The 19125-nt window shown below is 33.7% G+C and overlaps 1 protein-coding gene across 3 annotated transcripts in view; it reads left to right on the plus strand.

Moving 5' to 3' along the window:
- Positions 1-19125, plus strand: part of LOC132749031 (zinc finger CCCH domain-containing protein 10-like) — a 219062-nt gene that overhangs the window by 93771 nt on the left and 106166 nt on the right. Inside the window, exon 5 of one of the 3 annotated variants that reach the window (XM_060738727.1) lies at positions 17134-17191. The exons of the other annotated variants lie outside the window; for them this stretch is intronic. The gene's annotated coding sequence lies outside the window, so the exon portion shown is untranslated. The remainder of the gene's footprint in view (positions 1-17133; positions 17192-19125) is intronic. 3 annotated transcript variants of the gene reach the window in all.

Genomic DNA, 19125 nt, shown 5'->3' on the forward strand with positions numbered 1-19125 from the left:
TTATGCCCCCGCCATATAATGGCAGGGGCATATAGTGTTACCCTGTTCCGTCATTCCGTCATTCTGTAATTCCGTCATTCCGTCCTTCCGTCCTTCCGTCATCATCAGTTTCCGTTCATTATCTTAATAACCCTTGCACATATTGAACTCAAATTTGACATATGGATTTGTCATGAGAAAATACAGGTCAAGTTCGAAATTGGTCATGGTTCGATGATTTTTGGCAGAGTTATGCCCCTTTTACATTGAAAATAATATGAAATTTTCAGTTTCCGTTCATTATCTCCCGAACAGTTCAAAACATTCAATTCAAAATTGACATATGGATATGTCATGAGAAAATACAGGTCAAGTTCGAAATTGGTCATGGTTCGATGATTTTTGGCAGAGTTATGCCCCTTTTACTTTGAAAATAATATGAAATTTTCAGTTTCCGTTCATTATCTCCCTAACGGTACAACACATTCAACTCAAACTTGACATATTGATATGTCATGAGAAAATACAGGTCAAGTTCAAATTTGGTCATGGTTCGATGATTTTTGGCAGAGTTATGCCCCTTTTACTTTGAAAATAATATGAAATTTTCAGTTTCCATTCATTAACTCCCCAATGGTACAACACATTCAACTCAAACTTGACATATGGATACGTCAAAGGAATGCGCAGGTCAAGTTCAAATTTGGTCATGGTTCAATGATTTTTGGCAGAGTTATGCCCCTTTCACTTTGAAAATAGTATGAAATTTTCAGTTTCCGTTCATTATCTCCCCAATCGTACAACACATTTAGCTCAAACTTGACATATCGATACGTCAAAGGAATGCGCAGGCCAAGTTCAAATTTGGTCATGGTTCGATGATTTTTGGCAGAGTTGTGCCCCTTTAACTTTGAAAATAATATGAAATTTTCAGTTTCTGTTTATTATCTCCCCAACAGTATTAAACATTCAACTCAAATTTGACATATTGATATGTCAAAGGAATGCGCAGGTCAATTTCAAATTTGGTCATGGTTCGATGATTTTTGGCAGAGTTATGCCCCTTTCACTTTAAAAATAATATGAAATTTTCAGTTTCCGTTTATTATCTCCCCAACAATATTACACATTCAACTCAAATTTGACATATGGATATGTTTTTGGAATGCGCAGACCAAGTTCGAATCTGGTCATGGTTCAATGATTTGTGGCAGAGTAATGCCCCTTTCACTTTGAAAATGATATGAAATTTACAGTTTCTGTTCATTATCAACCCAACAGTGTTACATATTCAACTCAATATTGACATATGGATATGTCAAAGGAATGTGCAGGTCAAGTTGGAATTTGGTCATGGTTCGATGATTTTTTGGCAGAGTTATATCCCTTTCACTTTGAAAATAATATAGATACATCTTAGGAATAAGCAGTTTAAGTTTGAATTTGGTTGTGGTTCAATGATTTTAGACAAACTTATCTTTCCTGAATGTTGGAAAAATTTTGAACTTTCAGTTTCAGCACTCATACTTTTGTGGAAATGTATATAGCCATTATGTTGGCTACAAATATGCAATATGCTATTTTTAAAAGGTTAAGACTGAATAATTTCAGTGCCTTGAACATTGTATAAAAATGGTTTGTGTTAACATTGAAAAGTTTTAAGGGCTTTGAACTTAGAATGAAAAAAATAATTTGTGCAAACAAATTTGGAACTAAATATTATAACATTTGAAATTTTGGCTGCATGGGGGGGCATCCGTGGCATGATGACACATTTCTAGTATGCTTATTAAAATGATATTGTATATATATTGTACGTACTTACCATCAGCAATATTCACAGCAATATTCACAGACAGCAGCCCTACACTGATTAAACTCAGATTCAACAGCCAGTATTTAGGCACCAACAAGAAACTGGAGACTGGGCACAAGGGCCAAGCAAAAATGTGGCATTTATTCAACTTTTATCAACAATTAAATTAGAAAGATCATTGGAAAATAAATGAATAAATCAAAGGGATGGATGCTAAATTTAAAGTGACAAGGACAGGGCAAGGAACTTGAAAGGTGGGAGGTGGGGTTCGAGGACAAAAATTGGGAGTTGGAGAGTAGAGGGAATACCATTGATGACAATTTACAAGATTGGTCACAGAGACTCTACAAAAAAGTATGTGTTACAATAAACAAACTAAGAGGAGTATTGGTTTTAAACAACACTTAATTATAATTATAATGGATGCACTTTGTCTCATTAAAAGAAAAAATCTAAAAAAAAAGCCTTCAATAGATTTGATCAATTCTGTACCATTATAGGTTAAAGATTTGATGATTTCATCTTAATGTTTATTGTAGGCCTATTATAGAATTGTACCGCCTTGACACTTAAAATGTATTACAGGAAAGCACTTCCTGTATTGTCTGGGAGTTGCATATGTCATTTGTTAATGTTTTGTTTGTTTTATGTGTATCTCAGAATGTTTGGTGCATTCATATTATAATGAAATATACTTTTTTATTAAATATCTATAAAAGTATATTTTGTATTTCCTTGTGCATTAAATGTAGCATATTAATTAATTCACTAAAAGCTGCAGCAGTTTTCAGGTCACCTCTGTTTCTGATGGGAATATTTTCCAAGTGTGTTTGATTGAATAGTGGATGAGCTTTTAAGGATATATCACTGACTAAATTTAAAGCTGATTGTTAAGAAATCATTTAACTTACTTGAATCCTCACATTGTATAGCCTGCTTCCTGGAACTAACTATAACTAATATGGTAAATCAAAGTGCTGCAGCACTGAATGCGACGGACATGCAACCGGAGAGACATTAAGGCTTCTTTTAGAAAACAAAAACAAAACAAAAACAAAACACAAAATATATAACAGAGAAAATTTGTTCCATACAAGTTCGAGATTTGTAGAGCAATATATTTTGTGTCCCAAATTGATATAATTCAGATTTTCTACTTTCAAGCACTTAAATACAGAATGAAATTTATGCCTAAAAACTCTGGTCAAACTTGTAAATCAGTGTCCTTATCGATTTATTCTAAGAAATGATATGTTAATAGAAAAAAAACTATCAACGAAATATTTCTAGAATAAATCCAGGCAAATAAACTTCAAACATAATACATTATACATTTGAGAATGCTATTTAGAATTGCTTCGTGTTATATCATAGTGGGCATACAGACAATAAAATATAAGTCATTTGTATTTTTATTTCTCTTGGATATGTCTCATTAAAAAAAAAATTGGTTAAAATCATCAGCAATTAATAGTGTATTTCTTAGATTTTTTTTATTTACAAGGTAAAGATGTAGAGACCAGAGCACATCGTTTTTATTTTAATTTAAATGTCACTTAAGCACTACAGTGTTTAGTTGTCCTTTTCAACTTCACACTAAATTCCATTTTCAACTTGTTTGCTTCTTACAATTGTATAGCATTTCTAAAAGTTTTGCATTACAATCCGCTGGTTTATTAATTACATATTTAATGTGTACTTCCTGATCGCCTGTCCAAAAATCAGAACAGGTGAAGCAGAATCTATTTTTAGAATAGCGAAGGTTAACTCATATCATGACCTAGTAAAATATGTAAACAAACCACAAGAATCGGAAGTAGAACTGATATTAAAACTTCCTTACCATGAAAGACTACATGGCGGTAAAGTGTCTTACATGCATTCCCAAAAATAGATATTTATACTAGCCATTGTACTGTATCTAATATATTAATAACTGCTGAATATTCAGCTAAACCCGCGGTATGAGTCACGAAAAAAGTTCTTCTTTTATTAATGCGCGAGGTATCCTAGAGTCACGAAAAACTTTTGATTTGTTAATAATAATGTTTTGTATAATGTAGAAATATTTATTTCCTACTAATATTGTCTTGGAACTCAGAGGTTACACCTTTATTGTAGTATAATTTGCTGTCCTACTTTTTCGACAGCGGTAAATCGTTTCAGCAGTAATTTGCATATTGCGCAATAATACTACGGGACTACAACGTTTTTATAATAATAATAATAATAATAATAAAGACTTTATTTAAAGAGGCAACATAGTTAGGCAAGCCCAGTCTTCCCTATGAGCCTCTATCAAAAATGTACATATATACAGTTACAAACAAAGACTTATATAAACAAAGAAAGAAAACTAAATGTATACAAGTTATACAACAAAGAAAAGTTGAGTAATTGAAAAATGCAATAAGAAAATGAATACAAACATTTGAAAGTATGAAATTGTACATTTTATGAGACATACATGTATATATGTGATATTAAAACATAGCTAGATTATTTGGTGCCCACCAGAGAACCACCATTTAAGATAATTTGTTTTGAATGTTTGTAAGTTGGAAGAATTTCTTATGTTTAAAGGGAGGGAGTTCCAAAATTTTGAGCCTGAATATGATAGGGATTTTCTGCAGAATTCAATTCTTGGTTTGGGGACTAAAAGAAGTTTTTGTTCATATGATCTTAATGATTTATTTTCTGTATTTGTAAAAAGATTTTGCATATAATCAGGGAGAAGATTGTTTAGGGACTTGTATACTAAAATGGCCTTTTTATAATTCACTCTATCAGAGAATTTCATCCAGTTCAATTCAGAAAATAACTCATCAGTAGGCGCATCAAAATCTACGTTCATATTTTAACTTGGATAACTTAATTTGAAATTGAAAAGGCTAAATATGGAAGACATTAAGATATCCAGACAAAGTATGGGAGTTTTGAAGGATCAAATTCATGTACTATTTCTTGGGCTGTTAATTGGTTTAGGACACATTGCGCGAGTGTAGCCAACGAAATCCCATGTGTAGATGACTTAGCTCTGAACGCGCCTGAGGGCACGTCCGTCGCAAAAATGTGACCTCCATAGCTGTACAAACCTTTAGTGATCCCTCAGTTTAAAGACAGACAAATCTGTGACTGACTACCACCACCTTTTGCCATTATGACCTGGACTGTGTCAGTCAGAATAATCTTTTTTTTTAAAAAAAGAAGAAGAAGAAGCAACCAAATGTTATCCAAAAGTTGATCCAAAGCCACGTTCATATTTTGCCAGTCATTTAACTCTTTCCCTCATGAGCATATTGTGAAAAATGGCCGTTTTCATTGAAAAGCCTCCTGTTACAAGTTCAAACTTATGAAACTATGAAAAATGCTTCAATACTAATCAAACTTGGCACTAATGTTGACTGGACCATTGCCTTTGTAACGACATGCTCAGTCTTAAATTTCCTGTTACCATGGCAATGAGGGGACATCTCAAAATTGCCAAAAATCACTATTTTGCGTTGATTTTTTTCCATCAAAATTGATTTCAAAGTGCTGCAACTTCTCAATGGATTGAGATAGAGCCAAAGGCTTTTCAGCGTTGGTTACACATTACCTTTTGATTGACCTGGGGTCATTTTTAGCCTCTCACAAGTCCAAATTTTCTTGGCGATGAGGGTGACTACCGCCCCTCTTCAAACCCCCCAAACAGAAGTGGGTACATCCCCCTTCTGGCAACCCCCTGATGTACCTTTTTGATAGGGGCGGCGTTGAAAAAGTGATCATTTTTTAGCAACATTTCCCAAATGAAAAACAGTGTTTGGGGTTTAAATAGGGTAATTTTTCACTGTTTGAGGCCTCAAAAGGGGGGGGGGGGGTCGAAAAGCCGTCAAAACACGTCTATATGAAGTAAAGGGTTAACCAAAATTGATGAAAAACCATGGAATTACCCAAAATTTGTTTTTCTTTGTTAACATGTGGCCTTTCACCTTATTTTAGTGAAAAATTGTTGTTTTGTAGCATTTTTATGCCCCCACAAAGTGGGAGCATATAGCGTTGCACTTGTCCGTCCGTCTGTCCGTCCGTCTTTCCGTCCGTACGTCTGTCTGTCCGTACGTCCCGAAATCTTGTGAACGCAACTCCTCTTAAACCGGATGGCAGATTTTGCTTAAACTTACAGGGATGAACAACCTTAATGTGTAGATGGTAGTAAAGGAAGGAATTTCCGCTGCGACCAAATTTAACAGAATTATGGCCCTTTGTTGATTTTTTCACTATATACTATGTAGAAATTTTGTGAACGCAACTCCTCTTAAACTGGATGGCAGATTTTGCTTAAACTTACAGAGATGAACAACCTTAATGTGTAGATGGTAGTAAAGGAAGGAATTTTTGCTGTGACCAAATTTAACAGAATTATGGCCCTTTGTTGATTTTTTTCACTATATACTATGTAGAAATTTTGTGAACGCAACTCCTCTTAAACCGGATGGCAGATTTTGCTTAAACTTCCAGGGATGAACAACCTTAATGTGTAGATGGTAGTAAAGGAAGGAATTTTTGCCGCAACCAAATTTTACAGAATTATGGCCCTTTGTTGATTTTTAGTTTTCAACTTGTGGCACATGTAGTCTAAAAGATATTTGACCTAGAGTAATAAGATTGACAGAACAGTGGCGTGTGGGGGCATCCGTGTCCTATGGACACATTTCTAGTTAATTTTTTTAATTTACAGTATATATATATATATATATATTGATCATTAACATTTTCAACAAAGTGATGCCTTTTAATTATACTAATTCAATCTGAAATTTTTTTGTAACTTTTTGAAATAATGTTACATTAGTTGTGTAATGAGTTTTAATAATTAATGGTAAGATTTTATAGAAGTGTTGTGAACCATGTTTGTACCTTGTAATTAGAGGTGAAGTACCTATTACACTCTAATTCCTTAATGTTAATTCCCTATATTTTACAACTATAATGCCATGAAAGGTGTTATTTTGCATGAATGATTAAGTACAGACAGTTTGATTAGGCTTCAAGATACTTGTGATGAAAAATTAAACTGAACATCACTTTATTACTGAATATGTACTAGCAGAAAACATGGCTGGAGACATCCGAAATATGTACATGTACTTACAGAAAACATGGCTGTAGACATGTTAAATATGTGCATGTACTTACAGAAAACATGGCTGGAGAAGTGTTAAATATGTACATGTACCTACAGAAAACATGGCTGTAGACATGTTAAATATGTAAATGTACTTACAGAAAACATGGCTTGAGACATGCTAAATATGTACATGTACTTGCAGAAAACATGGCTGGAGACATGCTAAATATGTACATGTACTTGCAGAAAATATAGCTGTAGACATGCTAAATATGTACATGTACTTACAGAAAACATGGCTGTAGACATGCTAAATATGTACATGTACTTGCAGAAAATATAGCTGTAGACATGCTAAATATGTACATGTACTTACAGAAAATATAGCTGTAGACATGCTAAATATGTACATGTGCTTGCAGAAAACATGGCTTGAGACATGCTAAATATGAACATGTACTTGCAGAAAACATGGTGGGAGACCTGCTAAATATGTACATGTACTTACAGAAAACATGGCTGTAGACATGCTAAATATGTACATGTACTTGCAGAAAAATATAGCTTTAGACATGCTAAATATGTACATGTACTTACCGAAAACATGGCTGTAGACATGCTAAATATGTACATGTACTTACAGAAAATATAGCTGTAGACATGCTTAATATGTACATGTACTTACAGAAAACATGGCTGTAGACATGCTAAATATGTACATGTACTTGCAGAAAATATAGCTCTAGACATGCATTATTAAATATGTACATGTACTTACAGAAAACATGGCTGTAGACATGCTTAATATGTACATGTTACACTTACAGAAAACATGGCTGTAGACATGCTTAATATGTACATGTACTTACAGAAAACATGGCTGTAGACATGCTTAATATGTACATGTACTTGCAGAAAATATAGCTTTAGACATGCTAAATATGTACATGTACTTACAGAAAACATGGCTGTAGACATGCTTAATATGTACATGTACTTACAGAAAACATGGCTGTAGACATGCTTAATATGTACATGTACTTACAGAATACACGGCTGGAGACATGCTAAATATGTCCATGTACTTGCAGAAAATATGGCTGAAATATGCCAAATATATGTTGTCAGAAATCATGCTGTAGAATATGCCAAATGATTATATACCCAAAGAAACCATATCAAATATACATTTGTAGAAAACATGGCAGAAAATATGCTAAATATTTCTTGCTTAAAAGTAATATTGCATATTACTCATTAGGGATTTCACACAGGAGTGCTATATAGTAAACCTGAATGACTTGTAGTAAATCCATAAATTCAAATCACAACAACCATTTTTAAGATCTTGACATGTCCTGATATCAAGACTACAATACAATTTAACTAGTTCAGATGTTGATATGCACTATTAATGGTAAAATGTGCAAACTCCGTAAAAATTTGTCAAGATTTACATGTTCAACGATATCCATTTCTTTTGCATTTATTTGAAGTTCAGGCATGTCTTACAGTTTCCTATTAATTACTTTACACTGATAAGTAGACACAATGCATTTAGGTGCACCATTGTTAGACAGTCCATCTTTTTTCCCCCTGGGATATTCATTGTTTGTTAATTGATATCCATTTTCACATCTGCTGAGGCCATTATTAAATTGCAGAATATTTCTTCTGTCAGCAAGAATAACAATAGGTTGCATACAAAATGTTTTTATAGAAAACAGTTTGTGAATGGGTGTCAATGCTTTAAAACACTTTGATGTTGACATAACAGAGGTTGTTGATATGAATTGTTGTGAGATAATGGATTATATACAGAGGTTTTTCAAAAAAAACAAAAAAAAACACATTCATACAAAGAATTTTTATTCAGTGCACTTTGCAGTCATAGCTAAATTTGATAAAATTTCTTTCAATTTAGTGCAGCTTTGATATTAGTTAGTATATTTATAATTTAGGTAGGATTGGTGTCATTCAGGTTTTAATAGAATTAATAATGCCATTTCTAAGAACTTATAGATCTACTGAAAAAAAACTGCTCATATTAATTGAACATTTGTACTTTCACTTCCCTGAGACCTTTTTCCTCTGCCAGGAAAGTTGGAAAGTTGCAATCCATTTAACTGTAACTGCATGGGTGTGACTTAAAATCAAACTAATCACAAAACAGTTCTGATACATTGTGAATGCTTTAATCTATTCATGTGTTCAGACATTGAGACTAATATTTTGACATGACCTGTTAACAAATTTTTACATGACTAGCCACCTGTTAACAATTTTTTTAACATGACTGGTCATGTGTTTACCAATTTTGACATGACTGGTCATGCATTAACAATATTTGACATGACTGGCCTTGTGTTAACAAATTTTTACATGACTTGCAATGTGTTTACAAACTTTGACATGACTAGAGTTGTGTTAACAAATTTTGACATGACTAGCCATGCATTAACAAATTTTGACATTACTGGCCATGTGTTTACAAATTTTGACATGACTGACCATGTGTTAACAAATTTTGACATGACTGGTCATGTGTTTACAAATTTTGTCATGACTTGCCTTGTGTTAACAAATTGTGACATGACTAGCCATGTGTAAACAAATTTTGACATGACTGACCATGTGTTAACAAATTTTGACATGACTGGCCATGTGTTAACAAATTTTGACATGACTAGCCATGTGTTAACAAATTTTGACATGACTGGTCATGTGTTGACAAATTTTGACATGACTGGCCGTGTGTTAACAAATTTTGACATGACTTGCCATGTGTTAACAAATTTTGACATGACTGGCCATGTGTTAACACATTTTGACATGACTTGCCATGTGTTAACACATTTTAACATGACTTGCCATGTGTTAACACATTTTGACATGACTGGCCATGTGTTAACAAATTTTGACATGACTTGCCATGTGTTAACAAATTTTGACATGACTGGCCATGTGTTAACACATTTTGACATGACTTGCCATGTGTTAACACATTTTAACATGACTTGCCATGCATTAACACATTTTGACATGACTGGCCATGTGTTAACAAATTTTGACATGACTAGTAATGTGTTTACAAATTTTGACATGACTGGCCATGTGTTTACAAATTTTGACTTGACTAGCCATGCATTAACAAATTTTGACATGACTGGCAATGCATTAACAAATTTTGACATGACTGGCCATGTGTAAAAAATGTTGATGTTAACATCAAAGCTTATTTATATAAGCTGAAAGTGACCTGATAATTAAAAATTCATTGTGTCATTCAGATTTTATTGTTTTGGAAACAGAACAATTTAAAACAGACAAAAAGAATATGCTAAAAATTGTCTATTGACACAAAATTATGAGGTTTTGAAATGAATTTTGAATGAGAACTTTGTTTGAAGTAATTGTTAGTAACAGGAAATGTGTTACAATAGGGGATGGAGTCATTGTCAATATTTCGTATTCATTGCATTGTGGTAAGTATTTTAGGTAAATGGTAAATGGTTATTGGATATAATTTAATATATAATATTTTATGTTCTCTTTGTGTCTCATATTTAAACAAAGATTTACAGGCCAGTTGATATTTAATATATCTCAAACAGTATATTTACTGAAACTTACAACTTCATTGAAAATCGTCATTTAAAATCTGTTTTTAACTTCAATTAATAAATGATTCACTTTTAATTTAAGTCTTTTGTTGACCATATTTAACATATCATTGTATAATGTGACAGACTGAAATTGTTATTTGTTGAATTATTTAAAGGTTCTGAACAAAAGTTCCTCTGGTTGTGTCATAACTTGAAACATATCACATTCAGTAGCTTAAATGTTCTGTACAAATTATTACTGTATACTGACAATGTTATATTTATACAAAGATTTATATCAACAAGTATAGAAGAATGTTGTGTATCAATGACCAACTTTCTTGGAAGTATTTTATACTATAGAGCCATATAAGTATTCAGTATTCCATCTTATTATATCATACTGTACTATCACCAGGTTGACACTATAGGTTCTGTAAATTCCAAGCCTTAGAAAGCTACTTTGTAATGAATATCTTAAGACTTTAGTATGGCCAGACCGAAGTTTGAGCATTTAAGAGGTAGTATTTAATTTACATTGTGCTTTCACTGTCTTCAGTTACTGTTGAAATTCAAACTGTTTTATAATATTCTACTAATATACTAGTTTTGTGCACAAAAAAGTTATACCTCTGTCACGTGATATACTTAGATTACAGAGTGACCTGTCATAGACCTTATGATGTGCCAAAAGTAAAATCACTAGATATAGTTATTAATTAAGCCAGAATATGTGAGATAAACAACTGCTCCTCTTAAAGTTTAGTGGCAGTAAACTAATAAGATGACAGGAAAAAAATGATACATTTTAGAAAAAGGTGTGTGAAAATTACAACATTCTGAGGTTACTTAACAATTTCCAACTTAATCAAGATGGAAACTGTTACAGGAACACCTAATATACCTGTAATGTTAATTGAGCACTTTGGCAAGTTTTAATTATATTTATAGTCAAGAGTGTCATTACACATGTTTCTTTTTACAGAAAAAGAAAGCAAGTCAGATGATACAATTGGCACACTAATCTAAAATTTTGTCAGTTTTAATTAGATTTCGCAGTACTATAGAATTAATTCAAAATTTCACCATTCTCATGTTTAAATGTTGAATACTGCTTGAATCTGTTGCTTAAAGTGGCATGGACACTGTACTGCTTGCAATAACCACTATCGTCCTTGAACAGGCTCAATGAAATTGAGGCAGCAATATTTTTAATTGTGCCATTTTGTGTGTTCTGTTTGTTTATTCTATATTATAAAATGGACACATGACAAGAAGTAAGTCAGTTAATGCATAATAGTTTGCTCTTTTAAAAATTATCAAAAATATTAGAAATACCCTTGTAAACAATTATATTATCAGCACATTACCTTATTATTAAATACCACCACACATAAAAAATATTCTTTTATATTTTGCATATTATTTCCATTTTCAGTGTCCAAGTTTATTTTTGTAAGAATTTGACATTTTAGGCTTTTGGACTTATTTGATCTTTTTTATTGTGTTACGTCACAGCTATATAAATTTAACCAAATTCCCACAATACAAACATATATAGTTTAATAATTTGCAGGACACGCTGTAATTTCCTCCAATAGTTTACTATTAGTATTTGAAAATTGTAACCACATGATCTTAAATGAGTACATACATGTTTGTGATTCCTTGTGTGACCAACAACAGAAAGAAACAAAAAAATACACCCACTAATCAGTCCATTTATTAGACCTTATACACTAGAAACTTAGAAGCTTGCATGTTTCAGTATTGTTAAGAGCAGGGTCTCATTAGTTGTTATTACAAAAGAAGAAATCACCTGATGATTTATGGTCGTGTTTCTATCAAACTATTATTGATTGAGAACTAATTAACTTCACCTTATGTCTAGAACCAAGTCAGCTTGTTCACAATACAAGTCAATGATCATGCAAACCCCTTTCAATCAATCTGTGATTTTCTTATTCTTCTACATTGTATTGCCATATTGTAAAGTTATACTTGTTTTTCTATGTATTAACAATAATTAAGATAGTTAAAATGTACCAGGCCTCGAGTTTTTTTATTGAATTCCATCAGGGTCTTCCAAATAGAATTCTATTTGAAAGACCCTGGTTCCACAGTCTTTAGGTAGGTCAATATACATTCTGTGTTGGTTTCTCTAAGCAATCAAATACCATGAGATCTTAACTTGAGTACATTTATAGAAAAATTCTTTATAACCCTTTGACCTATGTATTGATAATAAGTATCAGAAGATTTTTATGCAAAGGCCATTACTGAATGACTCACATAACTACTTAAAATAATTAACTGGCTGTTGACGTGAATTGGTCTACAATGGGCACATTTTCCAGAATTATTTAAAATATTGAGAAAAATATTAGAAATGTATAATTTTTAGCTCGCATAATAGGACTCTCTCCAAGTTCTATAATATGGATTTAAAAAAAAAAAAATTTGGCCCTTTTGTGAACTTACAAAATTTTACATTATCAAAGCTCTATTACTATCAAGCACTTAGAATAGTGGAGCATGCGGTCCTAATGACAGCTCTTGTTATATTTTATTTGAAATGTAAATTCTTGAAAAAATGGTGATAAGAATTTTTAGTGATTTAAAGTAAACTTTAATTATGATGAATAATAGTATTTTGTTTAGAACAATTTACAGTCCGACCCCGGTTATTCAACAACCCTTTATTCGAAAACCCAGCATTATCCGAAGTAGATCGCCTGTCCCGTTTTAATCTCTATATAAAACAATATAAATATGACCGTATTATTCGAAATGCATTATCCGAATACCTCCTATTTTTCGAAGTAAAATTTCGAACCCGATTATACAATTACGAAAGAATTTCACACCTATTATTTGAAGCCAGCCTAATTATTATTCGAAGCCAGACTAATTGACGCAGATCCACTCGCTGACCAGTCGACTTGTGAAAAATATCCACAGTCTAGCGTGTAATTAGACAATCATGATTATAACTCTTCGTGTATTCTTTAATCAACTTTAATTAACGAAAATGAAAAGCTATGCACCGTGTCCGATTTTGTTTAAGATGACAGCAATAATTTTTATACATTCCATATATGTGAATTTGTCAAAACATCCAAAAGATTTTTTTCATTAATTGTAACGCTACATGAGAGCCTTAATTTATCCTAATAGAAAATACCAGAGTTTAGCTGTAAAAACCATAGTGACGACACGGCCATTATCAAGGCTTTACGCGAAACGAAACGATACATTATGTAGAATAAAATGCAAGTATTTATGTCTTCAATGTCAATACAATAATTTTTACGCATCTTTTCTTTAATATCTATTTTTCTCAATTGATTACAGGAAGCAAGTGTGTTGTAAACGGTAGTTTTGTGGTGATTGGTCAAAGTGGAGTAGTTTTCGTCTATCACAATATTCCGATTTCGATTATTCGAACCCATCGATTATTCGAAGTAAATATTCAGTCCCAGGCACTTCGAATAAACGGGGTTAGACTGTACTATCTTTCATTTATAGATAAGCAATACCAGATCATGTATCTCACACCAATAACATTCACATAATTATAATTCTACCATGGTTTGGTCACACATGCAATACTATCAATATAAATGTTTATGGTACAACAGACCTTAGATGATGGACTAATTCTATTTAAGGTCAGAGTCATTACCAACATGCCCACATGTACCTGAAGTATTATGTTCAATACTTGAGTGTGAGTAGACAGAGTTGAAATGTCAATCACTGAAGGTTAGATAAGTCTTTCCAATGAATGTGAAGTGATGCTGGACTGATTCAGATCAGCAAATACCTGAGCTAGTTGTAAATTTGATGAAAATGTTTCTTTACAGAATAACAAATAATTTCTGTACTCATAAATAATGTATGGCTTAATATGATACATTTGGTTTCATATTTAATTGCCTTAATTGATGGGAAAAAAAGTCATACACAGTGAGGGTATTGACAATACAATGCTGACAGAACAATTTGATACATGGATTTTCTTTTGTCTGCTTTATTGAATCTGTTCCTATCAGCTATATCAGTTATCAAATTGCAGATTATTTCCTTTGACTGAGAAAGATAACTGTATCAGTACAGGAGACATTTCGTTAATAGGTCTGTGTCATGCTTAAAAGACCTATCCTGTGACAAATTTCCCTATTGTGATTCTTTTAGTCATGCAATTATAAAATGTTCTCTATAGAGTAAAACTTGCAGCACTGCCCCTGTGGTCATTGTATTCAAGGGAATGGGCAGTTGTTTTCTGCCTCTGTGGTCATTTGCTTCAAGAAGGATGATACTGCCCCTGTGGTCATTTGATTCAATGGAATAAGCAGAATACTGTCCCTGTGGCCATTTTATTCAATGGAATAGCAGAAAAACTCCCCGTGGCTTGGGAATAAGGGAAAAAAAAAGCCCCTTGTGGTCATTTTTTCAAGGGGGAAAAGCGGCCTGTCCCCGTTCTTAATTCAAGGGTAAGCAGGCACTCCCCTTGGGGATTTTTTCAAGGGAAAAAGCTAGCACCCCCTGTGGTCATTGTTCGGGAATAAGCGGATGCCCCCGTTCATTAAATTAAGGGTAGAGGCACTGCCCTTGGGCATTTGATTTTAAGGGAAAAGCAAGCATGCCCCCCGTGTCATTATTCAGGGTAAGCGAAACTCCCCCCGTGGGTTTTTGGGAAAGAAGGAAAAAACAAACACTTTTCTTGTGTCTTTGATTCAAGGGGAAAAAGCGAGCCCGTCCTTGGTATTAAATTCATGGAAATAAACGAAAAATGCCCCGTGGGCTTGGGAAAGGGGAAAACAGAGCACTGTCCTTGTGGTCATTTGATTCAAGGGAATAAGCAGAATACTGTCCCTGTGGTCATTAGATTCAATGGAATAAGCAGAACACTGCCCCTGTGGTCTTGGGATGAAGGGAATAAACAGAGCACTGTCCTTGTGGTCATTTGATTCAAGGGAATAAGCAGAGCACTGCCCCTGTGGTCATTAGATTCAATGGAATAAGCAGAACACTGCCCCTGTGTCATTGGATTCAAGGGAATAAGCAGAGCACTGCCCCTGTGTCATTATATTCAAGGGAATAAGCAGAGCACTGCCCCTGTGGTCATTAGATTCAAGGGAATATGCAGAGCATTGCCCCTGTGGTAATTAGATTCAAGGGAATAAGCAGAATACTGCCCCTGTGGTCTTGGATTAAATGGAATAAGCAGAATACTGCCCCTGTGGTCATTGGATTCAAGGGAATAAGCAGAGTACTGCCCCTGTGGTCATTAGATTCAAGGGAATATGCAGAGCATTGCCCCTGTGGTAATTAGATTCAAGGGAATAAGCAGAATACTGCCCCTGTGGTCTTGGATTTAATGGTATAAGCAAAATACTGCCCCTGTGGTCATTGGATTCAAGGGAATAAGCAGAACACTGACCCTGTGGTCTTTGATTCAATGGAATAAGCAGAATACTGCCCCTGTGGTCATTGGATTCAAGGGAATAAGCAGAGCACTGCCCCTGTGGTCATTGGATTCAAGGAAATAAGCAGAACACTGCCCCTGTGGTCTTGGATTCATGGAATAAGCAGAATACTGCCCCTGTGGTCATTGGATTCAATGGAATAAGCAGAGCACTGCCCATGTGGTCAATGGATTCAAGGGAATAAGTAGAGCACTGCCCCTGTGGTCATTTGATTCAAGGGAATAAGCAGAGCACTGCCCCTGTGGTCATTGGATTCAAGGGAATAAGTAGAGCACTGCCCCTGTGGTCATTGGATTCAAGGGAATAAGCAGAGCACTGCCCTTGTGGTCATTGATTCAAGGGAATAAGCATGGCACTGCCCCTGTGGTCATTGAATTCAAGGGAATAAGCAGAGCACTGCCTCTCTGTGGTCATTGAATTCAAGGGAATAAGCAGAGCACTGCCCCTGTGTCATTAGATTCAAGGGAATAAGCAGAGCACTGCCCATGTGGGCATTTGATTCAAGGGAATAAGCATAGCACTGCCCCTGTGGTCATTGAATTCAAGGGAATAAGCAGAACACTGCCCCTGTGGTCATTTGATTCAAGGGAATAAGCAGAGCACTGCCTCTGTGGTCATTAGATTCAAGATAATGAGCAGAGCACTGCCCGTGTAGCCATTGGATTCAAGATAATGAGCAGTCTTGTCCCCCCTCAGGTCATATTCAAGGTAATGAGCAGAGCACTCCCCCTGTAACCATTGGATTCAAGGTAATGAGCAGTCTTGTCCCTCCTCTGGTCATTGGTTTCAAAGTAATTATCAGAGCACTAATCCTTTGTTTGCATTGTGTTCAAAGTAATTACATTACTTGAGCAATGTCTCTGTGGTGATTGTGTTTCCATAGAATTTCTTGTCTTATGTTTGTTTTAATAAAACCATAAAAAGTTACTCAGAAGCCAAATATTCTGCTTGGTTACAATTAGCAGACAATGACAGATTTTTATTGTCTTAAAGATATAATATACAAGTATGAAATAAAGCTGCTGTCTTAAAAAAGTTAATTTGATATAATTATTGCATTGTAAGAGGTTTCAGTTAAAAAGAATCACTATGATAGGACATAATTGATATTTGATATTTGTCTTCTATTTTCAGATGTGTATATTTTTGTCAGCCAATTAATTTTGAAACCTTTACATCATATAGATACAAGGTATGTATAAATCTTTTCACAATAATTTGTTAATGTAGGTACAATTCCTGCTGTTTGAAATGAGTTACATAAAGAAATGCATTTGACACCTTATAAGCCATTCTTTTCTATCAGAATTTATCTGATTTTATTATTATGTTTAGGTTGATGACAAACCTTGTTGTTGAACTGCTTATTTATTGTAATTTATTGATAATTATTATATTATTGATATTTATATTTATTATTTATTGTGACTATAATGCACATCAAAATCAGCTGGCATATCACAGCTGTCTGCACTGTTCATTGTTGGTTTTGTCCAAATTGCAAAATGGACAATAAAGTTCACAGTGAAGAAGACTAGTAAGGAAATCAAACTGTGTTTAAATAAAATGCCTTTAATATTTGTAACAGAGAGGGAATATTTTATTTTTGTCTTGGTCTGATTGCAGGCACTATACAAAAGCCCATACGTTCTTATCAACCATATATATTTATGACAGATTAATTCAGTTTGACATTACTGTTAAATAAGGCAATTTGACAGAAATATTATGACATATTTGTCACCAGGGACGCTCTTACTAATGGAATTTTCAAACAGATACCAGTGACATATGCTTTTAACCTTCATGCCATGACACCACTGCTTGCCATTTGTAGGTTTTTGCCAATTAAATAATTGTGATATAGAGCTAGAATTAAATAAATATTTGCGCATTAGAAAATATGGCCAGACACATGATATAATGTAAGAATTTTGTCTATTTAGAACTGACAAATTTAGTAGTTGTTAAAAGATAATAATTATCCCATCCCTGAATTTGTGTATGACAGATTTGTTAAATTAATAAGTTAAAACCTTTATAACTGTCTGATTGTGTATTGACTTACAATTCATTAAATAGTTTTATAACTATTGTGGTTTTGATGTTTCTGCACACTTGTGTCTCTAGAATTCATGAAATTATTTGATATTACTGTTTTTTGTTGAGATTGTCTGGTTATATCAGATTTTAATAGAACTTTGTAGTCTTTTTAGCTCGACTATTCGATAAGAATAAGTAGAGCTATTGCAGTCACCCGAGCGTCGGCGTCGGCGTCGGCGTAACCACTTATGTTAAAGTTTTTGTAATAGTTCAAATATTTTCAAAGTCCATAGACATATGGCTTTGAAACTTTGCACACTTGTTCACCATCATGACCCCAACCTGTAGACAGGAGGAGGTAACTCTATCAAGCATTTTGACAGAATTATGCCCCTTTTTCGACTTAGAATTTACGTTAAAGTTTTTGTAATAGTTCAAATATTTTCAAAGTCCATTGACATATGGCTTTGAAACTTTGCACACTTGTTCAACATCATGACCCCAACCTGTAAACAGGAGGAGGTAACTCTATCAAGCATTTTGACAGAATTATGCCCCTTTTTCGACTTAGAATTTATGTTAAAGTTTTTGTAATAGTTCAAATATTTTCAAAGTCCATTGACATATGGCTTTGAAACTTTACACACTTGTTCACCATCATGACCCCAACCTGGAAACAGGAGGAAGTAACTCTATCAAGCATTTTGACAGAATTATGCCCCTTTTTCGACTTAGAATTTACGTTAAAGTTTTTGTAATAGTTCAAATATTTTCAAAGTCCATTGACATATGGCTTTGAAACTTTGCACACTTGTTCACCATCATGATCCCAACTTGTAGACAGGAGGGAGGTAACTCTATCAAGCATTTTGACAGAATTATGCCCCTTTTTTGACTTAGAATTTACGTTAAAGTTTTTGTAATAGTTCAAATATTTTCAAAGTCCATTGACATATGGCTTTGAAACTTTGCACACTTGTTCACCATCATGACGCCAACCTGTAAACAGGAGGAGGTAACTCTATCAAGCATTTTGACAGAATTATGCCCCTTTTTCGACTTAGAATTTACGTTAAAGTTTTT

Source organism: Ruditapes philippinarum, unplaced genomic scaffold (genome assembly GCF_026571515.1).
Source record: "Ruditapes philippinarum isolate M1 unplaced genomic scaffold, ASM2657151v2 ctg1384_1_1_1_1, whole genome shotgun sequence".
NCBI lineage: Eukaryota > Metazoa > Mollusca > Bivalvia > Venerida > Veneridae > Ruditapes > Ruditapes philippinarum.